Genomic DNA, 22,703 nt, shown 5'->3' with positions numbered 1-22,703 from the left:
TCTCTCTCTTTACCATTGACTCAAACATCCCCCGTAGACGACCGAGTAATGGCACGCAACAGCTGCGCAGACTTCGCTACTAACTACACACAAAAAGTTGGAGGCGTTTAACAGATCAGGCGGAAGCCTATTGCTCAATGCAACCGACTGAGAGCCAGGCGAGTGTTCTTTTGTTATCCTGTGAAACAAGCGAAAATGACGCAGCGTGCTCTAAGACAAGCTTCGATAAGCTCTTCGTGCATGGAGAGCAATTTCATGAACACAGAGCGCACAATTGCTTTTCACGAGTTGCGTAAACCTTTAATTCAAATTTGTCCTTTACTTTTTGACAGTCCCAGATTAGAGACATAATTTGGTTCATATTCATGTTTGGCTGTTGTGTACTTCGCATGCGCACCGCAGCGCAGCGTTTCCTTCCTCTTAGAATTGAAAATTGGTTTTTGAGGAAAGGAAATGGCGCAGTAATTGTCTCACATTACCCACCGCCGTGGCTCAGTGGCTCAGGGCGCTCGACTACTAATCCCGAGTAGCCGGAGTACCCGACCGCGGCGGCTGCGTTTAACCTCCATTGAAACGTAAAGGCGCCCGTGTGCTGTGTGATGTCAGTGCGTGTTAAAGATCCCCAGGTGGTCTGAGCCCTCCACTACGGCTCCTCATTCATTTCTTCATTCACTCCCTCCTTTATTCTCTTCCCTTGCGCCGTGGTTCGGGTGTCCACTGAGGTATGTGATACAGATACTGCGCCATTTCGTTTCCCCAAAAACCAATGTTCATTTCATTTTGCCTTTTTAACGCGAAAGCGTTAAGGGCCCCGTGTCGCAGAAAAGCCGATGTCGTCGGCGGCATTGGCCGTGAGCGGAAAATTCCTTCTCCCCCTCTTGCTCCTCCTCGCAATGTATGCCACTACCCCAACAGATACCGCGCGACGGCAGCGCCTCCCGCTCGTCTCGTTCGGGCCCACCGGGGCCGTGCGGGCACGCAGGAATCACACGGTGAGCGGCGAACAACCAGCGCACATTCAAAGCGCGTTCACCACTAAGCTTGCACCGCGGTGGCTCAGTGGTTAGGGCGCTCGACTACTGATCCGGAGTTCCCGGGTTCGAACCCGACCGCGACTGCTGCGTTTTTATGGAGGAAAAATGCTAAGGCGCCCGCGGTGTGCTGTGCGATGTCAGCGCACGTTAAAGATCCCCAGGTGGTCGAAATTATTCCGGAGCCCACCACCACGGCACCTCATTCTTCCTTTCTTCTTTCACTCCCTCCTTTATCCCTTCCCTTACGACGCGGTTCAGGTGTCCAACGATATATGAGACAGATACTGCGCCATTTCCTTTCCCCCAAAAACCAATTAATTAAAAAAGCTTGCAGCTTGCTGCCAGTTCGTTCGGCACGGAAGCTATGCTGGCGTTCGTGGCACCGGGTTTGCCGAGAACGATGTGCCGAGGAATGCAACTTGAGTCCCGCGCTTTTCATCAAGGCGCCTGGAAGCGCTTCTACGTGGTTTGCCGCTCCGCGCGTCCATTTCACCGTACGTAGCAGAGCGATTTGTCTAACGGACAAGGCGTCGCGCTGAACGGGCGATGGCGTTCCGTGGACTCCCTGGCAGTGCTGCAACACGCTGTCACGTTCCACTCCTAAAGGCGGAGCTTAGGCGTCCTCAAATTTTTTTCATGCACACCCGTATTCATACTGTCACCAATTCATGTCCTTGTAAGTCAACCCAATGTTATTTTGTATTTATTTGCTGTGTTTCTGCGCTCTCTGGGCCCGCTTAACGTAGTAAATTTGACGCTCGCTAGTCCCAGTAGACAGCACTCAAGACTCACCAGGGAATGCAGCCTCTCCATGACCTCCTCGTCCAAGGCGTACTGCCCACAAGTGGCGTTGCGGCGGGCCATCTCGGCGCTGCCCGCAGAGTGCTTCCTTGGGGTCACGAAGCCGTTCCGCAGGAGTCGGCTCAAGCGCCTGCCAGCAGCATTCTCTCCTCCGCTCAGCGCCTTGGGGTGGCGTTGTGGCTTACGTGGGGATGCGGCGCTTGTCATGGACGGCTTCGGCGAAGCGTTCTTAGCCACCACTGAGCGATTGCGCGGGTTCCTGGGAGGCCTGCCGCCGCTTGCAGTACGCGCCACCGTTGAACTGGTCTTGGCCTTGGCGGATTGGTGCCGTAGACGGTAAGAAGCCGTGGGGCTGGTCCCGGGGTTCATGGTTGAAACTGCCTGGGTACCATTTGCGGGGGAGTCACGGCTATTCGAAGCAGCGGGCGCTGCTATTGAAGCCAGCTTGGTCATCTCGGACCGTCACCCTCTTCGAACGCCTTTTCCTTCTTCTGGCCCGGATGAAGGAGCGCGTGTTACGTGCTCGAGTGAAGACACGCGCAGGATATATCACTTTTTCTTCGTCACCAGGCTTGGCACGCGCTTGAGGGGGTTGAAAGTGGATAATCACTTAAGGATGAAGTGGGAGCCTGCTGTGCTAATCAAAAATAATCATAAAAACTGTTAAAAATCAACAAAGGACAGAGAGAATGATGGTAAAACTGAAATCAAGAAAATATTACAAGTGAAGTTTTACAGTCATACTGAATCAATGAGAAGCCTGCACAAAAGACAACGGTGGCTGAAATGAGCAGTGGTATTCTGTTGTCACCGAATATTGCCCAGTACTACTTTATTGTTCTGGCATGCTCCGAGTAATAGAGTGCATTCTGCTATTCTTTTCCTGCGGATATCTGCTATCTGTTGCGATCATCATCATCGCCTGTTACTGAGCAGTAAACCTAGCATTGTGTGCTTTATTAGAACGATTTTGTTGAGACGCCGGGACATGAGGATCAGGATTTCTAAGAATACTCTTTTTCTACTCTTTTTCGTAAGTAACAATCCTGCTGTTACTGCGCATCAATTAAGCCGCAGCGGAGGCGGAACTTATCACGGTCAGCTTCTTTCCACTTTTTTTTGTGTGAGGTCAACAACAACAACAACAATATTTTTTTGTAGCGATGGAACGCGAAGTTCGAGGTTAGCCGGAGCAGCTAAAGAATCAGTCGCGTGTCTAGTCTTAGGGATGTCTCAGTCTTTTATAAGCAACGTTGCTTTTAGGCCCCTCATCTTCTGATTATAGGTTAATCTTAAATAATACCTTCGTAGACCGATTGCGCTCTCACATACTAACACAGGCAGAGCAGACCTGCCACGACCACAAGAAGCAGTCATGATCACAATGGTTGTGGTTTGCGTCTACAGCTTCAAAGCGCTGACATACACACACACTTTTCAGAGCCATAGTGACAGTGACACTCACCTTAATTTTCGCGCCCTTCGTAAACGTTATCCGGGGTAGAAAGCAAAACGGTCGTTCTTGCTATTGCTGCGTGAAAAGGAACGTGGGTGAGAAGACCGCGACATAGGGCAGTTATGTTTAAAGTGCACACTCTTAGATATTCGTTGTGTGTACGTTACATTTGACCAAGCTAGGCTTCAGATCGGAGCATGAAGGCGATGAAGGAAACAAACCCAGAAAAATTGTGACAAGCCTGGCTTAAAAGCCGGAGAGATTAAGTGCTGGTGTTGTTGCTTCTTTGCCTACCAGCGCCATCGACATCGACTGCATAAGAAGGAAGCCAAGGAAGCTTAGGCTTCTTGTTATTGCGACTGAAGAAAGGATGAAAAAATTGGCAGTGGCTTAGCTCGGCTACACCAGGATATACGTAGCGAGAGGTACGTTTCCCTGGCTGAGCTTGTTGTGGTCACCGTATGTTTAGAAATGAGAGACATTGGTTAAACACATCTTTTATTCGCCGCCGCGGTGGCTTAGTGGTTACGGCGCTCGGCTGCGGGCCTGAAAGACGCGGGTTCGATGAAGGCCAGGGCGGTCGAATTTCGATAGAGGCGAAATTCTAGAGGCCCGGTACTGTGCGATGTCAGTGCACGTTAAAGAACCCCATGTGGTCGAAATTTCCGGAGCCCTTCACTACGGCGTCTCACATAGTCTGAGTCGCTTTGGGACGTCAAACCCCCATAAATCAAACCAAACCAAACGTCTTTTATTCATTTTGCTTGACAGAGACGAAGTCTTCCCGATGATCTGTGAAGTAGCATGCAGCGGTCTCAATTTTGTCGATACAATATTTCGATTTGGTAGAGCATCTTTAGTATACAAGCTCTATTGTAGTTCCCCGTTGTGTAGTCTGGACGTGAGAGTCCAAAGCTAAATTAAGGCCAAGCTTTTCTTTCATACACTAAGAGAGTCATGCTTCCTGTTTAAATCACCCAAAGCATCACACAACTGTGAAACCGTGCCGTAGGCTGGTATACACGTGGCAACCACATCAATCGTCTGCTTGACAGATGTTCCCGGTGCCAGGGAGACTCCTTGGATGATAATGTCGTTTTCCAGAAGCCGAACGCAGCAGGCTTCATCATTATTCACCACAATCTAAAGGAGATATCAGACGGCGGTGATACCTTGTTTCACGCACACACAGATTCCAGCGTTCTTACTTAGTTCAAGCCAACTGCCAGGCGACAACCTCAGGATAGAAATAGTTAATCTTCTCTTGTCTATACCGCCGCTTAGCACGCTTAGCAGCGGCAGGACTCTCCTCCTCTGCGTGCATGTCAAACGTTGTGATGCAGACTGACTGACTGACTGATGTTTTTCAGAGGAAGAAAGGAAAGGCAAGATCACGGGTCTGCCTACTGGCTCAAGCCTAGCCACGCTCGCTGCCGCGTGCTGAAAGTAGGAGGGGTAAAGGATAGGAGAGCAAAGAGTGAAAGAAAAGACGCGCCGCGCTAATATGCCCCTGGGCCGATCCCGGAGACAGTGCAATACCGGGCCGACCCGTGCCAGAGTGCTTCAAGCCAAGCATTCCGCCATATTCCAAAAATATGTTTAATATCGTTGGTCCAAGGACCCGCTGCAGATATTAAATCAGGTATCAGGTATGAGCCATAGCATAGCCACAGCATTCTTGATGCAGACGCCCACTACATCTCCGCCTTTTATAAGCAATCCTGCGCATGCGACGCGGGGTTCGGGTGACAGAGCGGCGTGCAGCGAGGTGGCGACAAAGAACGCGGCGCAGCTGTGGGGTATCTCTGGTTACCATGGTATCGGCGCATGCGCACAACTGCTCATCCGCGTGACGTCACGCTGGGCTTCGACAGTTGAGCGGGCGCGCGGCCGCGGCGACGACGAAGCGCACGCCGCACCTTTGCTCCTCTTCGGTTGCCATGGTAACGGCGCATGCGCGCAACTGGTCTCTCCCGTGTACCACGAAATGCTCGACTGGTAGCCCAGTGTAGCTCCCGCTACATAAGGGGAGTGCATAGGTCTGCCCACTGGCCCGTGCTGAGCCACAATCGCTACCGCGTGCAGACAGTAGGAAAGTTGAAAGAGATGTGAGAGGAAAGATTGAAAAGACAAGACGCTCGTCGCAACAACCGCGTCATCTGAAGCGATGACGACTGTTTAGCACCAAAGATATCCCCGGTGACAAGTAGCCCTCGCCACATGTGCGAAAGCTCCTAGAACCCAGCCCCGTAGGGCCAGGAAGCCACCATCCGACCTCCCTAAGCACCTCTCCTGTTGTTGTTGCGACTGTAGGAAGAATGAAAATGAAAGTGCACGGGCCTGCTCACTGGCTCAAGCTGAGCCACAGTCGCAGCCACGTGCAGACAGTAGGAGAGTTCAGACACGTGAGGAAATATTGAAACAAAGGACGCGTGTCGCAAAAACCGCGTCATCTGAAGCGACGGTTTAGCAACAGATACGCCCGATGACAAGGAGCCCCCGCCACATGTCCGAGAGCCCCTAGATCCCAATCCCGTAAGACCAGGAAGCCACCTCCTCTTCCCCAAGCACCTTTACTGTCAGCCGTTCAGCTTTTATACCAAAAATTTAAATTTCAGGAAAGGAAATGGAACCCGCCGCGGTGGCTCAGTGGTTAGGGCGCTCGACTACTGATCCGGAGTTCCCGGGTTCAAACCCGACCGCGGCGGCTGCGTTTTTATGGAGGAAAAACGCTAAGGCGCCCGTGTGCTGTGCGATGTCAGTGCACGTTAAAGATCCCCAGGTGGTCGAAATTATTCCGGAGCCCTCCACTACGGCATATCTTTCTTCCTTTCTTCTTTCACTCCCTCCTTTATCCCTATCCTTACGGCGCGGTTCAGGTGTCCAACGATATATGAGACAGATACTGCGCCATTTCCTTTCCCCCCAAAAACCAATTATTATTATTATTATTATTAAAGGAAATGGCGCAGTATCTCTGTCTCACATATCGGTGGACACCCGAACCACGCCATAAGTGATGGGATGAAGGAGGGAGTGAACGAAGAAAGGAAGAAAGAGGTGCCGTAGTGGAGTCTCCGGAATAATTTCGACCACCTGCGTATCTTTAACGTGCACTGACATCGTACAGCACACGGGCGCCTTTTGCTCTTCGCCTCCATTGAAAAGAGAGAGAGAGAGAGAAACAACTTTATTGCCATAGAATGTCGGGATTTAGGGCAGGTGGGCCTGGTGTGGCCCTCAGGTGGGGGCGACTTCCTGAGCCACAGAAACGGGTGCCAGTTGGATTGTCGAAACGCGGCCGGCTTCGAACACGGGAACTGTGGCTCAGTAGCCGAGCGTGCTAACCACTGAGCCACCGTTACGCCTGTTACCTTTCGTGACGGCACCTCTTTCTTTCTCTTTCTTCTTCGCTCCCATCTTCGTTACTTCCCTCCCGGAGCAGTAGAGGTGGCCACAGTTGCTGCGCCTTTCATTTTCTCATAACGATTTTTTTAAACGAGACTGAGACAGTTGCTACATCTTTCCATGACATAACTAATTTATTTTACCTTGTGTTGAACTCAATAATGAAATAATGGAGAAAGAATCGCTATAGTGGAGAGTTCGTGCTTTTGTCCATTCAAGGTTTTTTAAATGTCTGCCATGAATTCACGTGACCTTTTCGTCTTTGTTCTCCTCAGGCTCAGAGCGGATATCGCCTCATCAGTGCCATGGTCGACATGGTTGAACGTCGTAATACAGATGGCGTCGGTAAATATGTTTCTTGAGCACCGGTTTCAGTAACGTTGCCGTCAAGATAACTCTTAACGGATGCTGTTCCAACTTCCGACTCCCCCTCTCCTCTCCCCCTATCCTCTCTTCCTGTCCCCTCACCTCTTTCATTTCATTTCTCCATTCTGCCTGCTGTCCTTTATTTCCACTGCCCCAGCTCAGGTGCTTCAGTATCAATGGCAGAAGCCGGGGCTAGTAAAGATCTTTTCCTTCCTTTTTACTATTATTTTAATAAAAAACCACTACCACCATCACCACCATTTTCTGAGTAAATAGCCGCTTTCCCCTTATTTTCATTACACATTGTTTCTGCTAAATTAGTACGAGCTTTAAAAACAAGGAAACGCGCTGTACGAACATTCGATTAGTGCAATCGCCTTCGCCAAGTCACCACAATTCCTTAAATATATCTGATTTGCTAATAAACAAAATTATATAATCTAACTTTTCAGTTGTGAACTTTATTGCAAACATTGAGAAATGCGTATTTAAATTACTTTCTTCTATGTAGCAAAGAACTGTAGCTCGTTTTCTTTTGATATTGAAAAATAACGTAATTACCGAATATTTATTTCGATATAAGAAATCAAGCCCTCAAAAAAATCTATAGCGTTAAATTTTAGGTGTCATGTTGACGCATTCCTCCTACATGATTATCGGGTCACAAAGTAATTTATTCATGTCTTTCAACAATGCAATTCAGCGAAACTTTTTTTCCTTTCCAATAGTACACAAGGTTTCCTCGTGTCACTGGCATTCAGCCACTCTACTGATGTTTCTAAACGGTTACTACTCCATAGTTAAATACCACTATAGCCGGATACAACTCAAGAGTAAAGCGGCGAATGCTCCTCAAAGAAGGCCCTCCAACCAATAGCGTCGACCAGTTGTCATGACGTCCGAGCTAAACCCATTTCACTGAGGCACCTACAAGTCACCTGCAATGTCACGCTAGGGTCGACGTTAGAACCAGTCGACGCTATTGGCTGGAAGGCCTGCATTTAGGGGCATTCTTCGTTGCGTTTTTGCGTTGAGTTGTGTCAGAATATAGTCAGATCAAATTTCGCAGGAATTTTTTCTATGTCATTGCTCATTATAAACTCTTACGGCCTTCTCATGCAGCCTTTAAGGTATCACTACGAGGCACTCGAACAATCGCGGAACGCGTTGAAAGAGCGCTGCTCTTAGTATCATGCTGAGAAAATGCTAGCAGTCTGAAAAAGACAGCTGAAGCATCTGTCCCAGGAATGTTCTTGTACAAAAGCAGCCTGAAAAATACAGCTGAAGCATCTGGCCCAGGAATGTTCTTGTACAAAAAAAAATCATTTTTCTCTGGGGCCACATTTTTTATTTCATGAAATAGCTGGAGTCTTAACCTTTTTTTTAACTTCCAAATTAGGTCGCATTTAAAAATTATGCTGGCCTGGTCAAGACAACTACCTCAAGCCCTGAATCGTACAGCGCTTATACGTCTTTTTAGAGCTTGGCACAACGCATCTGAAACAACCTGTATAGTGTACGATAGCGTTACCAACAAATAGAAAATATTTCTTGTGCTGAAGATAAGCACTAAGTGAGATGCACAAGTTATTTAATTCAAAAGCACGAAAATATTCATGAATATATTTCATCTGTGTTATTTTTATCAAAAGATTTTTATTGCGATAGCGTTATGGCATCCGCTGTGCAGAAAATCCGGCGTTGTCCGCGGCGTCGGTGTTGGCGTGGCGAGCGAAAAATCTCCGGAAAAGCAACCTAGCTCGACATTCTATAGGTCATGTGACCTTGTGGCGTCGTCACAACCTGCTCACTGAATTGTGAGCAAACTGAGCATCGTGGCAGGTGGAGGTTAAATCAATTATTGGTCGCGAGAAGTGGCAAGCATAAGCAACCTGGGTCACAAAAGCCCCACCGGTGACAGCACCTGCCTTCGCAGGGCAGTGGCGCATCGTTAACCGCTGTAACACTGTGCCTGGAGTGGTAAGAGGGCTCCCAAGGATCAATGAATGTAAAGTCGAGAATGGCCTGTTCCGCTTATATTAGCGTTAACCCATAAACTATCGCGTCATAACCTTAAGGCGAAGCTTAGGTGTCCCCTACAATTTTTATTTGACTTTAGTTTGCTTCAGAAGTCTGCAAAAAAAGTAACTACTTTTTAACCCTGTCTATTGGTGGAAAATGCTGTCAGCAGCTTAATAAAACTAAGAACTATCTTTCAGCTGCGAACCTGACTCAAGGAAGTCAATAAAAATATTTCACTGTAGAAGCCAGGGCGCCATAATAATCGCTGAAGAGTGGAGGGGAGCGAACGTGCGAACTCCTGTCGAATATATATAATGCATTTATTTTTCTGCCACCAATATTTAAGAAAATGATGCCCAGTTAGCATTGTTGCTAACTATACTTCAAAGATAAAAAGCATTGAAAGTAAATAAAGCCTGGCCGGTTAAGCACGTACAAAGATTTAGCCCCAGAGAGCTTGAAATTCACACGATGGAATGACCAGAATGAAGGCGTTACCTAACTCAGGGCCAACGGTGCCATAGCCTATCCCCCACCAGCAGAAAATCTTCAGAACCGCGTTATGTGGTATTTGAGGTTTAACGTCCTGAACTGCCGCGCGGGCTATGGACGACGCCGTTTATGGAGGACCTCGGTTTAATTCTGACCACCTCCGGTTCTTCAACATGCACCGGCATCGCACAATACGCGGGCGTTCTTTGCATTTCGCTTCCATCGAAATGCAGCCGCCGCTGACGGGACTCGTTCCCGCGGCCCTGGGACGACCAGCCGAACGTCAATCCTCTAATCTACAGAGGCGGGTAACCTTACGATTTACATGGCGCCATTCATGTCACCGCTTGTGTATTTGTGCATCACAAGATCTCCGACGTTCAGTGCGCATACACTTTGGTTCTAATAGTGGTATAAAGACATTTGGGCCATTTGAAAAAATGCTTCGGACAAATTTTCTCAACCATGCTGAATACAGCATAAACAAAGCCCTCATCAACAGGTATGGATTGCACTGGCAAACATCCAAGCATTTTATTGACATTGAAGCCGACTTATCAAAGCTACCTTTCATCCTCTCTGTTCGTCCTCAGATTAGAGTCAAATATGTATTATTGAAGACGATCCAGCTCCGTTTAGTCTTGAATTGTTTACTGCCTGCTTCTTTCGGGCAAACTCCTCCTATTCTTCCTGTAAATCAGGGTCGATATTGTAAACCTCACATTTTCCTCGTCACACTGCGCTTTGCTTTGCCACACACTTGTATAAACCTTTCACAGTGTTATATAATTGTTTTTTTCTTGGGGGGGGGAGGAAATGGCGCGGTATCTGTCTCATATATCGTTGGACACCTGAACCGCGCCGTAAGGGAAGGGATAAAGGAGGGAGAGAAAGAAGAAAGGAAGAATGAGGTCCTGTAGTGGAGGGCTCCGGAATAATTTCGACCACGTGGAGATCTTTAACGTGCACTGACATCGCACAGCACACGGGCGCCTTAGCGTTTTGCCTCCATAAAAACGCAGCCGCCGCGGTCGGGTTTCACAGTGTTTGGTTTGGCTCTCAGTGTGGTATGTTTCATCTTCAGTCTCCGCATTCAGGCTTTTGTATTTGCACTTCATGCTCTAGTTTTTCTTTTCTGTGGTTGTTGTTGGGGAGCGGAGTCAGATATTATTCCCTTGTCCGTACTCTACAACTTGAAGCTGAATTTTTCGACGTTTTATTTTGTCATTTGAATTGGCCATGACGTAACTTGTGACGACACCAACACGATGTGGGGAAAGCGAATGGCCAATCACAGGTACGCCCGGTCTGGTCAAGCTGCCGTCGCTAGCTGCCCCACTGCCACTGTCCGTCCTGTCTGGCCGTGTCGCAGGCCAATTAATCACACAGCCATCGCATGCTTTCTTTCCCGAGACGGAAACAGCATTTTAAAACATAGCTGGACGCCCCAATCCAGTTGTAGCCAACACAGTGCTGTGCGCGTGTGATTTAATTCCTCTAAAATGAACTAATCACGCGCACCACCTGGACACATTTCTTATTGTGTAAATAGTTTGTACATATTACTTCTCCCCCTATCCTATCTTCCTGTCCCCTCACCTCTTTCATTTCATTTCTCCATTCTGCCTGCTATCCTTATTTCCGCTGCCCCAGCTCAGGTGCTTCAGTATCAATGGCAGATGCCGGGGCTAGCAAAAATCTTTTCCTTCCTTTTTACTATTATTTTAATAAACAACCACCAACACCACCACGTCAAGCATTAAATTATATTAAATTGGTTTTTGGGGAAAGGAAATGGCGCAGTATCTGTCTCACATCTCGGCGGACACCTGAACCGCGCTGTAAGGGAAGTAATAAAGGAAGGACTGAGAGAATAAAGGAAGAAAGATGTGCCGTAGTGGACGGCTCCGGAATAATCGACCACTTGGGGATTTTTAACGTGCACTGACATCGCACAGCACACGGACGTCTTTGCGTTGCCTCCGTCGAAATGCTGCCGCCCCGGTCCAAACGCGTTTTCGTACTTCCTCACTGTGGTCCTGCGTGGCAGCGGAAGATTGAGAGTCGAAGATTAATTCTAAACGCTAACTTCACCGATTGCAATCATCTCCATCCTCATCGTTTATGCTCAGCGTCTGTGAATTAAAAGATGAACAAATTGCAATATCCGCTTGCAGTTTCACTTTGTCTCGGTTTCTATCTGCGTCCGTGTTATTGTCCACCTCCACAAAGACAGCGATGGCGGCTTTGGGACAGTGGACATGTGGTCTCTTTGCTACCTTTTTCGTTCGTCTGTCCGGTTGACTTCTTCCTCTTCGGTACCGCAGAAGATGCTCTTGGCATGTTTGCGGTACCCGCCGCGGTGGCTCAGTGGTTAGGGCGCTCGGCTACTGATCCTGAGTTCCCGGGTTCGAAGCCGACCGCGGCGGCTGCGTTTTTATGGAGGAAAAACGCTAAGGCGCCCGTGTGCTGTGCGATGTCAGTGCACGTTAAAGATGCCCAAGTGGTCGAAATTATTCCGGAGCCCTCCACTACGACACCTCTTTCGTCCTTTCTTCTTTCACTCCCTCCTTTATCCCTTCCCTTACGGTGCGGTTCAGGTGTCCGCCGATATACGAGACAGATACTGCGCCATTTCCTTTCCCCAAAAATCAATTATTATATGACATGTTTGTGACCTTATTATGGTTATCTATGATTGTTCAATTAGTGCGCTGTTTGTGACATTTGTGAGAGGAAGAAGTAACAAATACAGTCATTTTACTATAGTCGGTTGTAGCTTAAGAACGCAACGAATTTTTCCCGTGATAGGACCCCCTTCCAGCCAATGACATCGGCCGATTTTCATGACACCGCTTGTGTGACAAAGCAGGGAGTGATAGATGAAAGGGTATAATCCCTACCCTCTGTGGTCGAGGATAGACCCCTCTCTCAATTGTGACGCCGCTCCCTGCATTGTCACGCTAGCAGGGTCATGAGAATCGGCCGACACCAATGGCTGGTAGGGGGTCCTTTGACGGGGAAAACCCCCTGTGTTCTTGGGTTGTATCCGACCATAGCTCCCTATACCACGAAAGCATCCATTCTAAGAAAAACAAGAACCAAATCCGCCTGACCGACATGACCACACGGGGCACTTCTTGACAATTCCCCCTTACCAACCCACCTAAAAAGCACTCCCGTTGACCAATATATTAGGCGGGGGGAGGGGGGGGGTGTATTTGCTTGGTCAAGCGAATAGTGCATCAGGATCCCGACCTCGAAATTGGCGAGTGCGACTTACTGTTTTTAAAATGCCGACTCTATTTACCACGAAGAAAGTGGCTCAAGTAGCTGCCGCTTAAAGGGCCACAGAAAGGGGTGTTTGAGCTTGACTTTAAAATACTTGCTTTATGTCGAGCACCGCCCACCGAGCGTCCATGCCACGTACGAGACCTCAAAAGCGAGCGGGAAATTTACAATACATTTTTAAAAATTCCCGCTTTCGTAACTCGCGGCGACGCGCGTTTCGCCCGAAAACCTGGCGTACGACGTCACTTCGTTCAATTGACGTCAGCAGCCGGGGGCTATCATTGGTTCACAGAGCCGAATTCTGCAGATATCACGCGCCACCACTGCGCGCGCGCCGCAACCGGCCGAGGTAGAGGACGGGCCGAGTGGCCGAGGCCGACGGAGGAGCGCCGCCGTTTTGGCGTGCGAGAGGAGAGGGAAATGCGTGAAGGCGCGGAAGTTCAAATTTTTTCTGCATATAATTCAGCTTCCACAAAACGTATTAAAAAATTCTTGCTGGAAGATAATTATTAAGCGGCGTCTTTTAACCTCCCAGACATATCGCAACTTTATTGAGGGCCCTTAAAATTATAAACAATATTAATTGTAACGAAGCGATCTGGTTTTGCTTATTACTGCTTGTTTCTTTTAAGGTAATCCTGTCGAGAGCATTTTCAAGATCCTTGGGTTTACTACTAGTATCCTAATATTCTCTTCCCTGTACATTGCAATTCAGAAGGTGAGTAACAAACATTCACTATTCTTCCCTAATAACAGCTGGCAAGGGGAGATCTGTATACACCAAGTAGCTGCTTAGTGGCTTGAACTGACCGAACAAAGGCTTCTCGGGCCTGTCTTGCGTGTGTCGTCTTTATTTCTTCGTCCTTGCCCTTTAGCGCTCACAAGATGTATGGTTAGGCCTAATTTTTTGATGAACCAGCGCAAAAAGACAACGGACAAGCAGGAGAAAGACGCCAAGGACGGAAGCGCTTGTGTTCACGTCGCCCTTCTTCTACTTGTCCATTGTCCTTTTTCGCTCGCCCATCAAGATCATGGAAGACCAACTTGCCCAACAGCAAGTGTTAGGCCCAAGAAGCTCAAATTACCGTTTAGCAGAATCCCCTTGGAAGCATCTCAGCTACCACTCTGCTACAGCGACATCTGTGTCGCCTGCTCCGAATGAACCTTACAGGCCTTTACTACTAACAGTCCGCTTCCTCTCCGTTTTCTGAAAGAGCTGGGCAGGGTCGCAGTTTTTGTTGATCCGACTCAGCAAGTCCATGATGTGGACCGCATCACTGTTTTCGTCTGTGGATTCTGTGTCGCGTGCCTCAACGACGGCGAGTAAATGCAGTGACGTCATGCTTTCTGACGGACAAAAACGCCTCGCTCGTTATGTGCGGATCTACCCTTTGCCGCACGGTCAAAAAGAGTGTTGAGCCGGCACAGCGCAAGAAATTTGCTTCTTTTGTTGCACGCAATCCATTCGGTGCACAAATATAATTGTACAAAAGAACGCTTCAACGTAAAGAACTTAACAAAATAAGAGGCATCAGTTGAACAAAAGCATCGGCGAACTTTTGTGCTTTAAACAAAGTGCGCTTGTTTTAAAACGTTTTCACCTGAATCGCTCTTAAGTACGCGGGTTTCTTGTGTCACTGCCAGCTACAGGTCGCAGTGCATTCTACATTGCGGCCTTTGATTTGAGCATAAACACCTGCTCTGAGCTCTTTCCTCCGTCTTATTTTGTGGTCTTCATAAGCATGACTTTCTGTTGAACCTACACAGCATGATGAGCAAACCGTTTTTCATAAAGACTGATCCTTACCGCCGGCTTCGCCTTGAATACTGTTCAATGCAACAAGCGCATCACAAACATCACTCAGGTAGAATGCAAACCTAAACGTGGGCAAAGATCGGAGTAATCAGCACAAGGAAACATTCTGCTGATGACAACAAAATAGTAGCTAACATCAAGTAACGCATGTATTTTATTACCACAGGGACTGAAGTATCTACTCATTATCGATATCGTATGGTTCGTCGTTGTGTCATCGTTGGACATCCGTATCACAGCAAGCGTTGCTCTTTACATGACCGGCATCATGAACGAAAAGGCAAGGATGATTTTCATTGGCAATGACAGCTAACGATATGCCATGCTACCCACTGTGCTTGCCCACAGTATGACGCGCTTTGCAACGTCAGTAAGCAAACTTTGGCTGCTCTCTTGTGCCACATACTCTCTATCGCTATGGGACCGCATTTGTTATGAAGCTTTAGTAAAATGGACCCGTGCAGAGGTGCTCCAGTTAGATGGCCACCACACAGCAACTTCACGGACTTTCTGCATGTAGCAAAGTATTATGGCCCGTGCTGCAACTTCTTACGTGTTGTATATTATTGTTTCTTTTTTGTTTTCAAACAGGATATCGAATCTGTAATCCAGCAGCCCTCGATATTCTATAAAAATGTAAGTAAAGAAGCACATCCTGTGGGTGCATGCCTGCATATAGGGATCTCGTATTGTTTTGTATAGAAAATAAGCATCTATCGCGGAGAGTGTAGGTGGAGGTGTACAACAGTTGGATGCAATGAATTGCGCGGACGTTCTTACGAAACTGCTTCGAAGCTGCTTGCAAAGTGTAATTAATATCCACCGTCAAAACCACCTGCGGGATGCGTCAGGTTTAGCGCGCTGCCTAAGTTCTGTTTATTGCGCGCTCGGACTGCTACACATAATAGCACCCATTGTGCAGAAAGCTTTTAGAGTCACGCATCTTCTTTCCATCATGATCATTCCAATTTTTAAGTTTCGAAGATAGCAGCGTGCAACAACAGGGCAAACAGGAGACATTGTGTCTGCGTAGTATCGTGATTGAACTACCATAACTATTTTATAAGTTCTTACTTCCTAGAACCAACATTTACCCAAACATTACTTATTGATAACTGTGGACAACGTAGCTTGTTCAGGAAACAAGAAGTGACTAAGCAGTAGCACAAATTGCAGAGGGCACTTAAGACTACTTAGGTGCTGCGAATGCGAAAGCATGCACGCGGGGAGTTCGGCCGCAGCGGTGGCGTACTTGTTTAATGCAGTGGCCAGCGAAGCTTACCTGTTCATGCAACACGAATGGAAGTTGGTGAAAAAGATGATACACAAACCCAATGCGAGAGACTGGCTGTTTAGCGCGCAGGGTGTTGTGCTAAAGGAATCTAAAGCAATTGCATGCCTTGACTGAATTTGAACCAGAGTGTCAATTACTCCTAGTGCTGTGCTCTTCATTGCCCTCTATTTAGTGCATCGTTGCTTAGGTGTGTCGTACTATGATGTCACAGTCGTGTGCCCTGTGTCGCGTCTTTTCTCGTGCTTGGTTGTTTAGGTGTGTCGTGATATGAATTTTGTTGATTTGCGATTGTTTTGTTCGTGGTCTGTGCATAGTTCATGTACATAGAACATTGCTTCGCGGTAATAAATACCATGTTTTAAAAAAAGCTGTGATGGCGCAGTGCTTTCATGAAGTGGCCTTCCTGTGTTCGAAACCCACTTCGCGAGCAACTTTATTAAATAAATTTTATTTTTTATTCCACGATGGTGTAGGCACTGTCGGTGACGTCAGGAGGTCACGTGAACTTTCGAAACGCTTGGCGTGGACAACTACAGCGCCAGATTTTCCGCCTCATGAACCATATGATGACTTTGCATTAATCAGCATTATTGTTAGTAGCAAGTTATTGTGCCATAGAACCCACGACATCTTACGCTAATAGGTAAAGGTCTAAAGTTCTTGTGCTCCATCTTAGCCATTTTTCGCAACCTAAGGCAGAAATGAATTCCAGGTTTTGCATGCAAGATTTGCGTCCATTTTTGCGTCCGCATTGCAAACCTTGCCTGATCAGTATTTTAGGTCTAAGCTGTGGGATTGTAATAGGGAAATAAATAAGTTTTCCCGACTTAACCGCAGCTGACTCAGTTCAAAGCCGCCGGACGCCACCCCGTGATCGCGTACGCTACCGAGCGCACGCCGATCACGGCGGTCCTTGCTCTAACGAAAACAAAGGAACGGCACTCTGACTGACACAAACAAGGCATTTATTACTACAACAACAATAACGCTAGCTAACAGCAAAATACACTAATGAATCGAGGTCGTCCGACTCACCAGAACGGTTAGGAGCGAACATTCGCCCACTCTAGGGCAGGGGAGAAGCTCCTAGGCTGGACGGGACAAGATGCGGGAGAACGTTCTCCCCCCAGAGGCCTCACTCCGCAGGCGAAGAGCGAAGCGCCGCACCGGAACGTCAGCGCGCGTCTAGTTCCCGAGCCAAAGGAAGAGTATAGTCTCCCGCTCGCGCGCACAGGAGAAACGCCGTCCGTGGCGCTTGTGTCGCTACGACACCAGCGCCCTCCCTTGTTAGTTTTGGTAACTAGGAAGGACACCGCGGGGAAAGAACCCTAAAGGGGACGAAGCGGGACTAGGTCCCCACAAAGCTCACTTGAGCAACAGTAAAGACCATACATCTCTTTTAAATAAGGGCATGCGCTAGAGGAAAACTTACTCCCTTTTTGCTTCCATATAGGCGTATTCCTGTTGTAGGGTTGAGAGATAACTATTTTCATATGAATAAATCTGTGGTAAAAGTTAGTAAAAAGCAATTGGAATATTGGTGGCTCCAGAGTAGAGAGTTGACATAAGGTTGGAAGTGCTGGGTTAAAAATTGTATTTAAATAAAATAGTGAATTTATTGACCGCTATATAACACCGTTAAAGAAATGTAAAAAATCCAAGCATGATGACAATTGCCACCACTCCGTTTCTAAGGGGACGCCCCTATCTTCCATCCGTCCGTCCGTCCGTCCATTCGTCCATCCGTCCATCCATCCAACCATCCAGGAAAGCTGTGCATGTATGACAAGGGGCTCCTACGGGCAATCAGGGGAATTACACTTGTGCACCACTCGCAACCAGCTTTTCACCTGTGTATCTGCAATTTTTCTGTTGATCATTGCAGAATACGTGAATGTATGAAATGGTAGCCGCATATCGCTGCACTAAATGCCTTTTTTGTTGTTACAGTCGCTCGCCTCCTTTGCTGAGACCACGTACCAGATTGTTAACCTTTGTGCAAGGGTGAGACTTATGCTTTTTAGCGTGGCGATCTCAACTTCATCATTCTTATTTGCAAACTAGAAGCTTAAATATTCTGTGTGCGGCGTCGAAATGGCGTTAAAAGTTGAGGCCTCAACCCTCCACGAGTGAAGCATGATTTCTGTGCAGGGCCTGAATAGTTACGCTAATTCATGTGTGGAATAAAAAAGAGACCTGTTTTTCGTAACATTCAAGGCTCCATAGTACAGATGGTAATTTCGCATGCATATGGTGCTCTAATACACAGAGCAACTACTGCTTGTGTTTGCAAGACTTCCTACGTCCGTAAAAAGTTCCAGAAGAAAAATGGGTTGCCGATTGTTTTGAATTGTAACACTGGTAGTATTGCATGTTATACAGCCTAAAACACTTGACAATTTATTGTCACTTCTTTCTCTCGTAAGCCTCCTTCATTTTCTCATTATTGTTGATTTTTTCGCTTTCTAGATTAACGAATACGAGCCAGCGAAGCTAATGACGTTTTCATTAGCTAATGAAATAATTCGAATAATCCGAATGAAAACCGAATAATCAAAAATGAACATAATTAAAAGTTTCATTTGTAAAATATGGTCACGAATAATGTAAGGTAATTCCATTCAAGACACGCCCAAATGCAATTTATAAAGTGAATGTGGTAAAATATTTGGACGTTGCTGTGAAGGGCTATTTTCAGGCCGGACATCAGTGGGAAAATTATGCACTTTACCCGCCGCGGTGGCTCAGTGGTTAGGGCGCTCGACTACTGATCCGGAGTTCCCGGGTTCGAACCCGACCGCGGCGGCTGCGTTTTTATGGAGGAAAAACGCTAAGGCGCCCGTGTGCTGTGCGATGTCGGCGCACGTTAAAGATCCCCAGGTGGTCGAAATTATTTCGGAGCCCTCCACTACGGCACCTCTCTCTTCCTTTCTTCTTTCACTCCCTCCTTTACCCTTCCCTTACGGCGCGGTTCAGGTGTCCAAGGATATATGAGACAGATACTGCGCCATTTCCTTTCCCCCAAAACCAATTATTATTATTATTATTCTGACGGAATTTCGTTCAGTAAACATTCATTTTATATCTTCTTTTTTTATTTTCGAGGAAAACTCTGTAGTTAAGAATCTTGTTTCTCTATATACCCTCTACGCTATGTCTGTTTACGTGAGGACACTTTTGCCAACTTTTTTTATTTTTCAGGTCTACATGCTATGGTGCTTAATACTTTGCTATCATTCAATGCACAGAACGCAAACATCCGAAGATGCGATGTCTCCCGCCAACTGAGCACGTGCGAAGAAATAAGTATCTCTAAGCTACTGACAGCGAGCTAAATGAATGAGCTAGCTTCAATAAAACTGTTCTTTATGCGAAAACAAAAATAAATTTTTGCGCAAACCACCTTTTGGATCCTTGTCTCAATGCATGCAGCAGGCTGGGCTCAAAGATTCTACTTAACAAGCACCCACCTCTTTATCTGGCATCTCTGTTAGCAGGACGCAAAACACCAGCTTACTTCACTGACCAGCCATTATGCTCGAACACGTTTATATTTTTCGTTTTTTGCAGTGCCGTATTATGTTGTGTTGCCAATAGCTTTTCGCAGTCACTAAAATTGTACAAATTTGGTCTTGTACGCGACGTTGCAAGTCGTGTTTTTTTTTTTTCTTGACAAAAATTGTGAGTATTGAAATATTGTAAGGTAGAAGTATAGAAATATTTTAGAAATTATAGAAAAGATAATCATCCATTATTCCGATGCGTAGCGAAATCAATCCTTTAAATTTTTCCCCATCGCTCGCATCGAGTAGTTAAGACTGCCATAGAAAGCCAATGGGGAACGTTTTTAACGAAAGCAAAACTCTAATAGAAAAAAATGCATGTCTGCCGAGGGGAGCTAGCTATAATTATATTTAATGTTTTAGTAAAATCTTACTATATATGAAAAAAATGTGTTCATAAACCATTTCCCTTTGAAAAATGCCTTTTTATTTAATTGTAGGGTATGTTTTTATTACTAGGGGTGCACGAACGCTACTTTTTGTGAACCTAATCGAATACGAATAATTTTGCTAAAAGCCGAATTTAATACGAATGGAATATTTTTACAAACATTTGTTACGTTTGCGAATAATACGTGGCGTCAATCTCGACTAGGTGGTCGCAGCACGAATTCTGTGCATTAAATATATGGCCGACATGTTATACGTGTAATAGTAATAATAATAATAATAATAATAATAATTGGTTTTGGGGGAAAGAAATGGCCCAGTATCTGTCTCATATATCGTTGGACACCTGAACCGCGCCGTAAGGGAAGGGATAAAGGAGGGAAAGAAAGAAAGGAAGGAAGAGGTGCCTTAGTGAAGGGCTCCGGAATAATTTCGACCACCTGGGGATCTTTAACGTGCACTGACATCACACAGCACACGGGCGCCTTCGCGGTTTTAACATCCCTGTCTTTCCCTCCTCCTCTTTATCTTATCTTAGCGTTCCCGGGTTCGAACCCGACCGCGGCGGCTGCGTTTTTATGGAGGCAAAACGCTAAGGCGCCCGTGTGCTGTGCGATGTCAGTGCACGTAAAAGATCCCCAGGTGGTCGAAATTATTCCGGAGCCCTCCACTACGGACCTATTTGTTCCTCTCTCCTTTCACTCCCTCCTTTATCCCTTCCCTTACGGCGCGGTTCAGGTGTCCAACGATATATGAGACAGATACTGCGCCATTTCCTTTCCACCAAAAACCAATTATTATTATTATTATTATTATTATCCTCCATAAAAAAGAAAGACCACCTTCCCGCCGGATTGTGAGCCAAGTGTCCACCGTAGCAAACGGCAGTTCAATTAATGATTAGTTTCGAGAGGTCGCTCGGGAAGAGCAACCTGGGTCTCACTAGCCCCACCGGTGGCAGCACCTACCGCCTCAGAGCAGTGGCGCATCTCTTAACCGCAGCACTACTGGGCCAAGAGTGGCAGGAAGACTCTCAGGAATCTATGAATGTAAAGTAGGGAATGACGAATTCTGCATATATGGGAATTAACCCATTAAGGCTATCGCGTCACACCCTGAAGGCGGAGCTTAAGTGTCCCCTCGAGTTTTAGTGCGCTAGCAGTAGGGGTCCCACTCACCGATTTCACTGATAATCAAATTAAACTAAACACAACAACTAGTGCTTGAGCACGTTAGTCGCATTTGGCCCAACCAAGCTAAAGCGTCGGTCATTTTCTGGGGTGCGCCGTGTTGCGTTGGCAGCCCCACGAGGTGCAATATAGTATGGCCATCTCCCCACAGAGCGGACAGGTGACCCTGTAGGCTGTTGTGTGAATTTTTGCTTAGTATGCGTAGATTAGGTTAAGTGTTCGTCTGTAGCCGCCTCCAACCGGTTGCCTGTTCTTTTGAGAACTGGCTGTTAGTTGGGGGCAGTTCCATCCTCCATCCGCGACGTTGTTTTAAGGTACCACTATGCGTCGTAACAACTGGTCTGGTTCCTCCGCAGCATGGTATCTGCCGCGCAGTTCACAGCCAGCCTGGCGTTTCCTGGCGACCACAGAACTTGATGCTCGCCGATGTCGGCGGTGGGGGCCTTGCCGTGGGATCTGGAGGGTTGTCTTGCCGATTATACCCCTAAAGTAGTTCCGAAAGGCCGCCTGGGGGTCCGTGACTATTGTGCAGAGAGTGGCTCTCCTGGACCCTTCGACCATCGCGAAGGTAATGGCGACTTCCTCAGCTTCCGTTGGGTTGTCGCAGTTGACGATGACGTTGGTGATCTCTCGATGTGTGTGGTCGACCACCAAGGCTAATGCCGCTGTGATTCCTTAGTACAGCTGGAAGTGTCTACGTAGACTGTGCCTGCCCTTCCGACTAGGTGTTTCTCCAGAGCCCTAGCTCTTGCCTCTCTGCGCCCCTTGTGTAGTTAGGGGTGCACGTTCCGGGGCAGCGCATGAACTGAGAATGTCCTACGCAGTTCATCTGGGATCGTGCCCATTTCCTGAATTTCTCGAATTCCGTCAGAACAGCCCAGCCTGGACAGCATGGCTCTGCCCGCTGCGCAGAAAAGTAGGCGCTCCTTCTGTGCTTTAAGGAGCGCCTCGTAGTGTTCGGCGAGGTAGGGTGGATGCCTTATTCGAGTAACTTCTGAGTGGAGACGCGTGTGGGTATGCCCACAGCCGTCTTAACTTCCCTGAGATGAAATCCGTTTGTTCGGTGTCTCTCCGGGTAAGGCTGTCATTTGGCAGTCTATATGTGATCCTGCTGACTGTCAGAGCTCTCACCAGACAGAGGGTGCCTCTTCCTCTGAGTCCCATCTTCCTGTTGGTCTCTCTGGTGGTCACGGAAAGATACTTGAGCGTGTAGTCCGCATTGTGGGCTGACTGCATCCACATCTCCAAGATTCTTACGTTCGAGACTTCTGGTATGTCTCACCAGTCAGTGCTGATGTTGAGGGATTGGCTGGTGTACAGCCAATCTCTCAACGTCAGCCCTGGTGTACAGCCTATCAAGAACAACGTATCAGAAACTGACGAAAACAGCTTAAGTCACATGTTAACTTCAGACCTGGTGGCCATCTTGATTCGACTAAATTCGGACTTCTCAATTTATCTAGCGTGGCCGATTCTCTCACCGCTCCAGCTTAGAGTCACTGAAAAATTTTCCAGTGGCTCTACTCCAGCTCCACCGGCCGCTCCCTCTTCCGACGTCTGTGAAAATGCAACGCAGAAAA

At 47.3% G+C, this 22,703-nt stretch overlaps 2 long non-coding RNA genes across 2 annotated transcripts; both read left to right on the top strand.

Annotated features, from left to right (window-relative positions):
- The first annotated feature begins 2,786 nt into the window (after window positions 1-2,786).
- Window positions 2,787-13,589, top strand: LOC144130393 (uncharacterized). Its single transcript, XR_013314089.1, has 3 exons — window positions 2,787-2,868; window positions 6,975-7,044; window positions 13,503-13,589. It is a non-coding gene; the product is annotated as an uncharacterized LOC144130393 (long non-coding RNA).
- A 1,683-nt stretch (window positions 13,590-15,272) lies between these two features.
- Window positions 15,273-19,264, top strand: LOC144130392 (uncharacterized). The gene is made up of 3 exons (XR_013314088.1): window positions 15,273-15,322; window positions 17,931-17,984; window positions 19,182-19,264. It is a non-coding gene; the product is annotated as an uncharacterized LOC144130392 (long non-coding RNA).
- The last annotated feature ends 3,439 nt before the right edge of the window (window positions 19,265-22,703 follow it).

The sequence above is a fragment of the Amblyomma americanum genome, chromosome 4 (genome assembly GCF_052857255.1).
Source record: "Amblyomma americanum isolate KBUSLIRL-KWMA chromosome 4, ASM5285725v1, whole genome shotgun sequence".
In the NCBI taxonomy this organism is placed as follows: Eukaryota; Metazoa; Arthropoda; class Arachnida; order Ixodida; family Ixodidae; genus Amblyomma; species Amblyomma americanum.
The sequence above is the reverse complement of the archived record's forward strand: the minus strand, read 5'-3'. Positions and strand labels throughout refer to the sequence as shown.